General features: G+C 45.3%; 1 protein-coding gene across 1 annotated transcript in view; it reads left to right on the top strand.

Moving 5' to 3' along the window:
• The first annotated feature begins 238 nt into the window (after positions 1-238).
• Positions 239-13423, top strand: part of LOC115589924 (zinc finger protein GLIS2-like) — a 31955-nt gene continuing 18770 nt past the window's right edge. Inside the window, exon 1 of the mRNA XM_030431105.1 lies at positions 239-710. The gene's annotated coding sequence lies outside the window, so the exon portion shown is untranslated. The remainder of the gene's footprint in view (positions 711-13423) is intronic.

Genomic DNA, 13423 nt, shown 5'->3' with positions numbered 1-13423 from the left:
ATCAGCGTGGAGGTGAAGAGATGATGATGATGACTGAATGTTTTATTCTTGGGTGAACTTATCCTTTAATTTCACACAGACACACACACACACACTTCAGACTGTCGTGAGAGTCAACAGCTGGTGGAGGAAGTTGGATCTCCACTCTGGCATTTATTTCCCTCTCTGTTACTCCCCTCCACCTCTCTCTCTCTCTCTCTCTCCCCTCTCTCCTCCTCCTCCTCCTCCCTCTCTCCTCCCTCCCAGCCTCTTCCCCTCCTCTCCGCCGCTGGAAGCTTCAGTTGACCAGCGTCGCAACTGGGCGATGCGCCTCCAGGAGAACCTCTCATAACCTTCCAGCGGCGGATTTGACGTTCACGCGTTATATTTTTAGTGATTCCCTTCAGCTCACGTCTTTCTAACTCGGAGAGAAAAACTACTCACTAAGACAAGAGACACGGTTTTCGGCTTTTTGTGCTTTTATCTGAGAACTGACCCCTCGCAGCAGGCGCTCCTTCCTCCTCCTGAACGATCCCCTGTGGGAGGATTTCGCTTTTTTCCCCCCTGAAATATCACATCCACACAGAGACAACTGATAACTTAATCGGAGATGTTACTGGAGACTGGAGATTTTTAGTCACTCGCGTCCTCAGTTTGTGTGTTGGAAGCATCTTGAGACAGACAGCAGGGAGCAGAGGAGGCTGTGTGACCATCTACAGGCTGTTTGAAAGGTAAATCCTCTTTATTCTCACATTGAAATAATAAAACCTTCACGATCCTCCTCTACATGTGTCTGTGCTGCTCAGCCACAAGTTGGGCTTTTTTTATCTGGTGTGACATCATCAGAGGAAGAAGTTTGTGATACCTGTGCGATGTATCGATATCGTATCATCATCGTGCTGTGTTATCTTTAATTTTCAGTGTCTTTAAAACATATCAGACATCTTACAGGATCATTTTCTGAACTTTACCCGGCTGCTCCACTTGCTCTGAATCTTAAAGAGGCACTGTGTGGTGTTGGAGAAGACATTAAAGGATGTATCTGTAAGGAAAAGTTGATTTTTGTGTCTCATTCCCAACAATTTAACTCAAAATCTTATGCTTTGGGACAAGTTGGACTGGTCGACTGCCAACCAGCGAAGTTAGGGATGTCTTTGTAAAATCAACTTCTCTTACGAACAGGTCCTTTAAACTCAAGACTTTAAATATTTGTTAGATTAATGAGGTAATAAAACAAACTCAGAAATATGTATTTTGTCCATAACTGAATAAATCAAGAAAATAAGGTCCCCAGAACACTGTTTGGAGCTAGAGAGGTGGCAGGGTCAGCCACATATAAACAAAGTAAATCAGTATTAAAACAAAGACAGTTTGTTTATTCAGTCATGAAAACAAAGACAGTTTGTTTATTTAGTGATAGAGTCAGTGAAGATCTTTCTCTCCTTATTAAAATGTCTTCCCCAAAACTGCGTAGTGCACCTTTAACTTCCTCCAGTTAGTAATTATATCCACATTACTGCTGACTATTTATCAGAAAGTCAGTGTCAATAAAAGATTTATAGTTATGTTTGATTTCGCCATCCAGTCGTCACATCTCTGAAGTGTTTTTGGGAGCATTTCATAATATTGAGATCAATTCTGCCACAATATCTTAATATTAGCAATAACTGTGATGCTAACAAATTAAATATTAACGTCTGTTTAATAACACAGATATGAAAAGGGTTAGGGGTTAGGGGAAAATATGGTTCTGAATAATCCAAAACATGTTGGGTGTGTTGTGTTCATGAGTTCATCTCGTTGTCTTTTCACTCTTAATAGTGTAGTTTTATTAGGACACATTACATTTTTATTTAAACACAGTTAAAGATGTCTTGTAGTGGAAATCTGATGTTGTTACAGCCTTAATTGGGATATATGTTGCATATCCTGATATATCCTGAACGTACAGCAGTGTTATTTAAAGGCTACGTATGAATTTAGTTTAAAATTTAACATTGTGCAAGTGTTGCAGTCCGCGAAGAGTTAATGAACATAAAACTTGTAGTTTTGAACATCTGGTCGTGCCAGTGACTGTTACGTGAGCTTGGCACGAGTCAACCGGAGAGATTTTTCTTTTTTCCACTCTCAGTTGTTTTGATTGGCCTCCAGTGACATTCTCCTCGTCCACAGCTCTTAACTGACCGGAGCGCCTCAGGGATCTATCCTGTTCCCACAGACGTTCTTAAAAAACTGGTAAAAGTATAAAAAGTGGATCACTAGTCAATAGTTTTACAATCACAGTTGTTGTACTGACTTATACTGGTCACAGACTGGTTGTGCTGACTGTGATTAAGCTGTTTGACCATTGTAGTGTGTGACTGTGCTCGTTCATTGATGTGGTTTGTTTTTTGGTGTCGTGCTCTGGGCTGCAAAACCAAATTGCCTTTGTGGACAAAAAAAGAATTTGAAGTTGAAAAGATTTAAAAATCTGATTGGCATGTTTGGAAGACGAAGGCTGAATTCCATAAATCTCATCTAAATCATTCATTCATTTGTCAGTCTTAAGAGAAGTAATCAGCAATAATGTCAAGAGCTTTTAGACATTTAGTTGTTCCAGCTTTTAAACGTGAAGATTTGCTGCTTTTATTTATTACTGCATTATGTCTAAAACAACCCATACGTTCAGTGTGACAGAAGTTATTTTCTTGCCTAAACTCTCAGTGGACAGCGTGTCGACGTATATGTGACCCCGTGTTGATCCACAGCGAGACGACGCTCTGACCTCAAGGCTATTAAAGGTCCATTGCGTAGGATTTAGTGGCACCTAGTGTTGAAGTTGCAGATTGCGACCGACTGAGCAGCTTTCGTTTCACCCTCCCCAGGGCCGTCGGTAGAGTCACGGTGTAGATTGTCCATTCTGGGCTCCTGTAGACACATGGCAGCATAATGTGACAGTCACAAAGCTCCTTCTGTAGATACAGAGGGCTCAACAGTCCCCCTGAATCCTACAGACTGGACCTTTAAAATGCTACAGACTGGTGTACCTATAAAAGAAACCCAGTGTATACTCCCACGTACACTGTAGCAACTCCCGAGTGAAACAGGGTGGAGACAGGACCTTTTACTTCCCCTTTTTTTCCTACCAGCAGTTTGGTTAATCAAATCCCACAAGTCCTCCACCCCCATGACACCACTGCACATCAGCGATCACGACTCCCCATCCTCCCTAAAGGATGAGTCCACCTCCCGACTGGAAAAAACCTCCTAACTCCAGCTGAGCTGATGTTAAGCCTCTACTTAAACCTAAAAGCTCTGCAGGGTCCCCAGAGGCAGGGCAAGGTTTAGGGAGTGACCCACTTGAGCCCCCTTTTTCTTGAGTTTGATGCATCAGGGTGGTCAGGGTGAAACGTTTGCTGAGGGGGTTTTCCGCGTGACGGCAGCGCTCTGCAGGTTGCAGGCCCGTTGCATCATGCTGTTCTCTAAAGGTTTGGACGGACGCTCATGGATGGATTATTTTTTTTTTTTTTTAAAGAAAGGCCCGGAGCCAAGCAAACTCTTTTCCTGTTGTTGTTGGGTGCGTCTGCCTTACAGCCCACTTCCACCCACACTGTCTGCTGCGGGGTGGGAGTGTCGCTCAAACATATGGCATACGTGAGTGTGTGAGTGCGTGTGTGTGTGTGTTCATGTATGAGTTTTAAAATAGGTGTATTTACAAACGAAGGAAGGAAACTAGAGAGAGGAGGGAAATAAGAGTTTATCAAATGGAATAAGAAGAAAGGGGAGGTAGTGAGAAAGGAACCAAAAAAAGAAGCCAAAGAAACAAAGAAAGCAAAAATAAAAATAAAGTTGAGAGAGGAAGAGAGGAAGAAAGTGACGAAGGAAGCCAAAAAAAAAAAGAAAAGAAGAAAAAAGGGGCCACATGGGTTCATAACACCAACCAAATGTAATATCCCCGGTCTGAGTCTGGCCAGAAACTGTCATATTATACCCGAAAAAGTACATTAAGAAGACGAAAGGATGCAAGGAATGGCCGGAGGAATGGAGGCATGGAGGAGAATGTGGCACGAGAAGGAATGAAATAAGTAACCTAGAAAAAAAGAAAGAAAAAAGTTGAGAAAGTGGAGTCTGTAAAGTGAAAAGCAAAGGAAGCAAACAATAGAAAGAAAGAAGGAATGGTGGAAAGTGAGGAAAGAAAGAAAGAATGCAAGAGGGAAAGAAAATTTGAGAAGGAAAGGTAGAAAAAGGAGAGGGAAGCAACGAGATGGAGCCAAGAAAAGGAAAACAGTGAATGTGGCAGGGCAAAAGTGAAAAATGAAAGTGAAGGAAGAAAGAAAATCGAGGCAAAAGGAGGGAGGGAAGTGAAGAACTGAAGGAATAATTAAATAAGAACGTAATAAGTTATGAAGGAAAAGGGAAAAAGAAGTGAGTAAGCAGAGAAAAAGTGAAAGGAAAGTCGAGGCAAACAATCCAGAAAGAAAGAAAGAAAGAAAGAAAGAAAGAAAGAAAGAAAGTACTGTCTGAATAACAGCAGACAGGAAGAAAAGAAAAAAGGAACGAAGGAAAGAAACAAAGTGAGGTCGCCAGAGAAAGAAATTGAAGAAAGGAGGGAGGGAGAAAGAAGGTGGAGCGAGTGAAGAACGGCAAACAAAATAAGTGAAGGAAAGAAAGACCAGAACCCGAGCTGATGGTGTGCAGTTGAACATATGAGGATACCTGCAGCCTCCTCCTCCTCCTCCTCCTCCTCCTCCTCCATCACTCTCCTCCTCCATCCCCCCTGTACTCCCCAAACCTGAGACCCCCCTCCTGCAGCCCCCCTCGGTGTGGCTGCTGGCCCTCTCTTGTCTCCATACTCTGCCTGCTGTTTGCACATGATGGGTTCATCGGGTTCAGCTCAGCTATAAAAGCACTTTTCTCCCCTGCGGCAGAGGCAGGAGTTAGCAGGCCTCATATGGGAGGAGGGCGAGAGGAGCAGGCCTCTCCCCCCCCCCCCCCCCCCCCCCCCTCCTGGTTCTCCTCTTTTTACTCTTTTCATATTTATTTCTCTCCTCTCCTCCTCCTCCTCTCCTCCTGCTCTCCTCCTGCTCTCCTCCTCCTCTCCCTTTGGCTCGCTGGCTCGTTGGCTGGTTGCGGTATCGTTTTCGGGCCCGGCCCTGGACCAGACATTCATTTTTCTCCTCTTAGTTTCTAACCGCTAACTAACCACTGGCTCCCTGCGTCTCCCCCCCCTCCCCCCTTTCTCCCCCTCCTCCTCCGCCTCCTCCTCCTCGTCCTCCAGCGTAGGAATGTCTTATTCACCTCCTCTCTTTCTCTCTCTTTCTCTCTGTCTTCCTCCTCTGATTCCTACATGCTAAAAGCTTACGTGCATCTGTGCCAACATCTGCAAATAAACAGACGAGTGCACACGCATGCTCGAAGCTTCGCCAACGTGCACACACACACACTTACACACACACTTACACACACACACACTCGGACTCACAAAAGGCCCCCCCATCAGTATGTGGCGACCACCTGTGAGGGTACACACACATCCATAAACCTCCCTTTCTTCTCCCTCTCTTTTCCATTATCCTCCTGAGAGCCCAGCGCCGGGGCCTTCACTTCCAAACCAAACATAGACCAAATTCCGCAAACCCCACCCCGACACCACCAACCCCCCCTCCCCTCCTCCTCCTCCATCACTCTCTCCCCCCCCCCCCCCTTCTTATTCTCCTCTCCCCTGCCTCCCTCCCTCCCACTCGCTGCCTCTCGCTTCGCTTTCTTTTTGGTCTGTGTTTGAGGACGAAATTCTGGCCTCCACGCACCAAAAAAAAAAAGAAGGCCTGACAAAGAGAGGGAGTGAGCCGTGAGCTGAGAAGGAGAGGAAAAAATGGATAAAGAAAAAAAGATGTCTTGGCAGCTTGGAGGGAGTTATGATTGTAAAGAGGGATCAAGTGCCATGGCAGATGGGCGTCGAGTCAGAAGTCGACTTTCTCCGCGTCCCAGTGGCTCAGAGAATGGAGACTACAATGGATGGACTGTTAGCTTCTTCTTCTTCTTTCATAACTCCCTTTTCTTACGGCTTCTTTGATGATGTCAACCCGTTTTGGTGTCGGCCTCCGCAAGTTTTTAGATCCATCAGAGCTGCAACACCGAATACTTAGTATTCCCGTGTCGTTTTGTGATCTGATGATTATATCTCCCAAAAAAATCAGCTATCTAAAATGTATGGAAATACTGTTAATGCGCCATATACCAGCTCCAAATGTGATATTTTTTAATATGTTTGAAGTGTCCAGAACCTTGACCATCAACTAAAACAGACATGCCATCAGTCATTCTTGTAAATCAAGTGATAGGTTACACATATGCATTTTTGGCTTTGGTAAAATATTGACACTCCCCTCACAAAATAAAGGAAATACTGGTTTTAACCATTTGATCAGTTAGTTGCAACCCGACCGCCAGACGAGAAGGTCATTATTGGATTATTCTCACAATATTTGATTGGTTCTGGAAAGGTAGTTTTTATGGTAAATAAACTACGGTTAAGGCAACAACAGTAAAACGACAAACACCAATTCCCGGTCAGTGATGTAGGGTTGGGCCAATGCAAACATTTTCAAATTTGGTGTGATATGAAGCCAAACGCTGGGCCGGACCGGTAATACTGAAATGTGACAGTCCATCAGGACGACTGTGCCACAGTGTCGACTTTTCTTCTTCAAAAATGTCACATCAGAATAATAAATAGAGACTTCGACTCAGTACAGCGTGAGAAAAGATGGCAGTAGCTACATGCAGGTCGATGAGTTTCCTACAACACCTTCATGCTACTGTTTCACAGAGCTTTTAATTTGAAATGGACACAGGAAGTGGATCAAATCTAGGCTTCTTACTAATGTATCGTAGCGTGTAACATAGACAGCATAATGTACACCAATTCCTGACTGAAAGTGCTCTCTTGTGGACGAAATGGATCAAATCAAAACACAGGGGAGTTAGCATCTTGTTGCGCTGAGCTAATTAGCCATCCTGTGGCTCCTGCTAGCTGGCTGCATGCTAATGGCTATTTGTAACTCCACCTGACATATTGATTGGTTTGCATACTCGAATACTGAACCGGAAACCTACTCAATGATGGTACGGGAACCCGACTCTCCTGCTCTAAAGTCAGAGGACATGTAGAAGATACAGATTGTTTACCTTTCTGCTTGCTACATAAAGCACATATATGTTGTATTGGAACAGCTAGAAGGTGCTCGTGTGTGAGCTACCTTAGCTGCCGCGCTAACCTGGAACATGCTAGTAGCAATATTTATGGTCTTCTACTTTCTAACCAGCAGTCGGGACGTTAGCCAGTGAGATAACTTGGCTGCCAACAGAAAATGAGTGAACACAAGTCATGTAATTGCATCGTTTGCACTTTTGTAGCGGTGGTGTGTAACATTCCTAAGATGAACTTGACCTGGCAGTTTCACATCAGCATGCCAGTTAAAAGTTTTCTGTTTTTAATACAGGACTGGCCCGTAGAGGAAAACATCTGCAGGTCAACACAAGGATTCGAGTGTAAAATGCTGCGTTCAAGACAACTTTAAACCTGCAACAGTTTACCTTTTCTCTGCTGATTCAGTTCGTATCCATCTGTGACTGTTTCTCCGTCGATCTATATTGTTCACTTCTCATCCTCTCCTCTGTTTATCAGTTAGGTTCAGCTCCTTCGGGGTTGAAATTTCTAGGTTACGTTCTCCGACGTCAGGAAGCCAACGTAGCGAGCGATTGTTTTAAGGAAACTGTGGCGTTTACTTACCTGTGTAGCAGAACAACCCCCCCCTTAAAACAACAACAACTTTCTGGCGGGATGGAAAAGTATTAAGGTTATTTGACGCTGAAGCTCCCTGTTGACACGAGTCCAACTGGATTTCTTTCAGTTGGCACGTGACTGTTGTACGTGGAGAGCGCCGACTACCAGTTGTACAGGACTCGTAATGTCTGTTAGCATTAAAACTTTATTAATTCTTCCTGCTTAACTCTCTGCTGACTTTTTTCCAGCTCATTACTCCCTTATTTGATGGAGCCTTTTTCCTCTCTGCCCCTTCTTTGTTTCTCCACGGAGAACCAGAGGAACGGCCTACAGTACAGCTGGGATTGGTTATTATTTACTGGCTTGGCACACACACACACACACACACATGCGCGCGCACACACACACACACACGCAGTGGAAACAAATTGGGTGAATCTGCTCTGCACGTAGGAATGTGAGGCGCATGTGTTTGTGTGTTTTAGGTCTGGATGACAGAGCTGAGGGAATGAGAGAGGGATGGCGAGAAGAAAGAATTTAAAGAGAAAGAAACAACATGAGAGAAAGAGCAGGAGAACGAGGGAGAGGGAGAGAAACGGAGATTGATTTGTGGGATTCAGACGGCTCTCAAAGGTTAAAAACTCTTTTCTCTCTCCGTCTTTCTCTGTCTCTCCTTTCCTTCCCTTTCGTCCTCCCGTGTCTTCATACTTTCAACACGACCCAGGATCCCTTTCGTCCTCTTCTCCATCTTTAGTCTTTCCCCTTCCCCTCGCTCCTCGGAGGGCGGCGGGCGGTGGATGATAGGATCCGGGAGGAGGAGGAGGAGGAGGAGGAGGAGGAGGAGGGATCTGCTGGTCCGCCGATGCGAAGAATTACAGGGAGGGAAAGCAGAGAGGAGAAGTGGAGAGAGTTCTGTGTTGACCTTGTCCCGCTGCCAAAACGGTCGGATGCTGGTATTGGTGGTGGTGCAAGGGATTATGGGTAAGGGGTTATGAGCGAGGAGAAAGGGAGAGAGTGAGAAATAAATGAGGGGGGCTGGAAGAAATACCACAACACTGATTCCCAAAAAGAAAACGTTGGGACACTGTGTGAAATACAAACAGAATGCAGATTATTTGAACTGTGTTTACTGAGGACGTTTTGAAGAACTGTTACAGAGCATCATGAAGTAATATCCTTCATACAGTCACGTGTTTCACAAAGTGGTGAACTGCAACTCATGCTTACTTTTGATCGACTGAGCCTTTCAAAGACGTCCCTTTCAAACCCAGTCATGATATCATCACGTGGTACCGATGAACCCGTTCACCTGTGGAATGATCCAAACAGGTGTTTTTACAAAAAAACAACAAAGTTTAGTTCCTGGGTGGACCTTGTCTTTGACGAAGTGTTCCCAAAGTGTTCCCCTTTGGGCGGCTGTGGCTCAGGGGCAGATCCAGCGTCTTGTTAGCAGAAGGTCGCTGGTTTGAGTCCCCTGGTCTGCATGTTGATGTGTCTTTGGGCAAGAAACTGAACCCCAAACTGCTCCTGATGTGCTGGTCGGGACCTTGCGTAGCAGCCACTAGTGTTTGAATTACATACGCTTTGGACAAACACGTCTGCTCGAGGCCCTGAATGTAAATATAATGTCAAAATGTCAGAAGAAATTGCACTGCAGCTTTGATGACCTTTGAATTTTGTCAGTTTGTCGTTAAAGAAAGTAAAATGGCAAATTAGTTTTGAACGAAACCGCTTAGTGAGCTACGTCGTCTCGCTCGATACGTTGGGAATCACACATATTAAAGGGACAGTGTGTAATATATCAAGTATTTAGCGCCATCTAGCTGTGAGGTTCCACATTGCAACACTCCTTTGCTCACCCCTCCCGTTCTGAAGACGTTGGATACGTTCCGGAGGCTACGGTGGCCCTGAGGGACAAGAAACTCATTTTCAAAATATGGACTCTTTCCCAACAGCGTCGAGTATTTCTACTGATTCAAGTAATGAGGTAAAGATGTAGTTAGTTATTGTTGTTGTTAGTGACGAGCGCTTTCGCTGAGCTCCCTCTCAGTTCCGCAGTCAAGCTAGCTCTGAGCGAAAACGCGTTTAGCCTTGCTACGTAGCACCACGTGGTGCTTTGTGTCCCTCTCGGCAGTCCATAGTTTTTTTAAAACCGGAAAGACATGGCGGCCTCCATAGAGCTTGCCCGTGCTATGTATATTCAGATAGGTAATTCTTCGCTCAGGAGGATAAGTCAGATTGTTAGCAGAGGTAATTGTACACCAATGAGCACTTACTTATGAACGAAGACGTTGATTTGAGTTAATAAATTACTTAACTCGTTACACACTGTCCCTTTAACATGTTGACAGCTGCAGTCAAGCGAAAGGAGAGCAGGTCAGTTCTGTAAGCTAGCTAATAGCAGACACAACGTCACCAAATACATACTTCCACGTTCTTATTCTGATGATACGTGCATTCATTCAGTCCATTGTTGATATAAACATATTGTTTAGAAAACATGATAATGAGGACGATCTACTAAACGATTTCAATCAGTCAAAGTCGTCGTCCTCGGTCCCTCAGTGACGGAGCAGCGACCACTTCAGCAGAGTTGCTCCCTGACAGTTCACATGAGCTTCCTCCAAACTGGTATCAGCTTGGAGTTTGTATATCATGACTATACATGGATAAGTTCATCTTTGAGCTACCAGGGGATAAAACGGGATGATGTGGATTTATCCTTTATTACAGCCCTCTCCACCCCTCCCCCCCCCCCGCTGATCCCCTCATCACATGACTCCAAATACTTCTCTGCTGTCTCCTTATTGTCTCAGAATGACCTTACTGGTGTTTGTCAGATATGTATTTGTTAATTACAGGAAACATAAAGACATCTGCTTAGTTTAAACACGTTACAGCTATGGTTACATCCTCATTATCTTCTGTTTCCTGCAGGAGAAACGAAATATGACGCGATAGGAGACGATTCTGTGAGAGATCTGCTTCACTTGGTTTCATTGTGCAAGTTTCACTACACAGAATTCAATTTCCCTCTTATGGGCATTATTAGATTAACTAAAATCTCTTTGCTGACATACCTGTCGCTGCAACAGAGGACAGACTCATTTATAAAGTCATTTGGAATTTGTGCCAACTTGAGATATCGTTAAATATCTTCTGGTCTTCTGGTCAGACGTAATTTTACCTTCAAACCTGCAGTTGTGCTCAACACACAGCACGCAAACCTGGTTATATTTCTTTCTTATCATATGAATCTGAAGTTTTATGCCCTCGATATTGTCTCAGGTTTTCCCTGCGGTATCCGACGTGGCAACAAATACCGATATTTTTCAAGGCATTGTGTCGAAATTAGACATTTCCAGTTTAGTGGCAAGAGAGACGAACGAGGGGAGGGGTCGTCCATTATTGTTCAGCGGCTCTATCGAAAAAACCTGAAGGGAGGAAGGAAGTCGTGCCTCCGCCTGGTCCATTTTTCAAATTAAAACGACCTGCGCAGACTCCTGATTGTTCGTCACGTCAAGAAAGAAAACAATTTATCAACAGACTTTAAAAAGTCAACCAAATCTAGGAGGGTACGAAGCCAAAAAAACCATGTCGCAGCTGGAAGGCGTCCAGTGGAGTCGAGCCGTTTCATCAAAGACGGAAAGAAAGAGAAAATAGAAAAAGTCACCTGCCACCAAATAACAACCACAGAGCTTGTTTTAGTCTGCTTGACACTTTGAAGCACCGCTAGTTGAAGATATTTCAAACAGTGTCATGTGTGCAGCTTCCCGCTACCTCGTTGTCATTAATTCTTTGGTTCAAGTAGAGAAAGAGACTCTGGCCTCCTCTCCTGTCGCTCTGGGAGAATATTCAGTCCCTGAAGCGGCTGCTGCGGACGAGCTCTGCAGTTTTGAAGTAACGAGCAGCCAGTTGTCAAATCTCTCTGCTGCGAAAAGTTTTTCAAGTGATTCAAAGGGATGTACAGACAGTCTGGAAGGAACATTTTTTAAAGTGAGGGAGTAATAATCCCTCCCCGCCTTGAGAGGACGACTCCCCCGCTCCTCCTCCCCCTGACAGCCGCCACCACCACTCCCCTGCTAAACGGTGAAGACGCCAGTGTCAGCGCGCGAGAGACGCTGCAGGCTCTACTGGTGGCGATTGCAGACTCGCTCTGCAGAGTTGCATCACTTAGCGCTGCCGAGACACAAGCGAGGGAGGGAGGGTAATACCGAGAGGAATAATGGGAAAGAGTGCGAGGAGGAGAAAAAAAAGGGTGGGAGCCCACGTCTGACTCCCACAGTCCCTCTCCTCCCTCCTTTCTTCTCCCTCCGTTTTCATATTTGTCTGTGTCACCGCCTGCTCACTCTCCGTCACCCCCGCGCGTTTCCATTATTTTTTTTTTTTTTCGGGGAAATTCGCTCCCCTGAGCGCTGGCACCGAGAGCGGGGCCGTGAATCAGAGCTGACATAATATACAACAGTGGTTCAACACATTCACAAGCTGTGAACAGTGACAGTAAATTTCCTTTCGCTGCTGCGGCGTCAGAAACCGCCGAACTGCAGCGATGGTGGTAGTCTTTTTTTTTGTTTTTTTTCCTGTGTCTTCAGTTTTGAAACGCGATACGGGTCATTACTGTTTTTTTGGATGCTCTGCGGAGGCCCGGGCCTCTTGTAAACACTCCGAAAACATATTGTTAAAACTTAGATGTCAGTGAGAAAAGAAGAGCTCTTGTTTGTCTGCCGTCTCACGGAAAAAAAAAACAAAAAACCTTTTGCCTCCAAGAAACTTCGGTATGTTTTGCTCGCTGTCTCCATCTCACCGCAGCTTGTGTTAGAAGAGAAACCCCCCCGATGCTTTCTACGTGCTTCTCAACCCTCTCCATGTCCTCAGAATCCCTATTTCCCCCTCCCTTAACGCTGAAAAACCACCCTGTCCTTTTGTTTTTCGCCCGGTTAAACAGGTGTCCAGTTTCAGCCACTTCACATGAATGCACCTCAGCGCTTCAGAGTCGGGTCTCTCTCCTCCCTGTCTCCGTGTGCCTCCGGGTCAGGAAAAACAAAGCCTCCTGTCATCCTCGCTGTTGCGGGGGCATTGCGTAATACCTTATATGGACGTGGGATGAAGGGATCAAAGGATGTAACCCCTAAAGAAACAAGCGCCGACATCGCTTTGACGTGACAGAGCGTCTTCAGCCTCCGCCTCCCACTGAAATCCATCAGTCTTCACCGAAAAAAACCTCAAATACCAGCTTTTTAAAGGCCATTTGTTTTGATGTGAGAGACTTCAGAGTCAGTCAGAGAGACACAGAAACAGAACGAGGGGGGAAATGATTCAAGATTCTGGGGTCTGAACTTATACACGAGGAGGCCCGCACGTCTTTTCATGGAGAGCGACAGAACGGCAAGAAACTGGAGAAAAATGGAAAAAAAAGGGAGTTATAAAAACAAAAAAAATGGGAGAGAAGAGAAGGAAAAAAAAAAAAGGAGTGGGAGGTGCAGAGAGGGCAGAGGAGAGGGGAGGAGAACAGGAGAGGTATGCTCTGCTGGAGGACTGGGAGAGGAAAACCACAGGAAGGACCGAGGGAGGGAGGGAGAGTGAGAGAGGAGTAGAAAAATGGGGAGGGAGAGGCCGGATCAGGGCGCCGTGGAGGCAAAGGTTTCCTGTGAGAGGGGGGAACGACTCTGGTGTGTGTGT

Source organism: Sparus aurata, chromosome 1 (assembly GCF_900880675.1).
Source record: "Sparus aurata chromosome 1, fSpaAur1.1, whole genome shotgun sequence".
NCBI lineage: Eukaryota > Metazoa > Chordata > Actinopteri > Spariformes > Sparidae > Sparus > Sparus aurata.
Note: the sequence above shows the minus strand (reverse complement) of the source record. Positions and strands in the feature narration are given on the sequence as shown.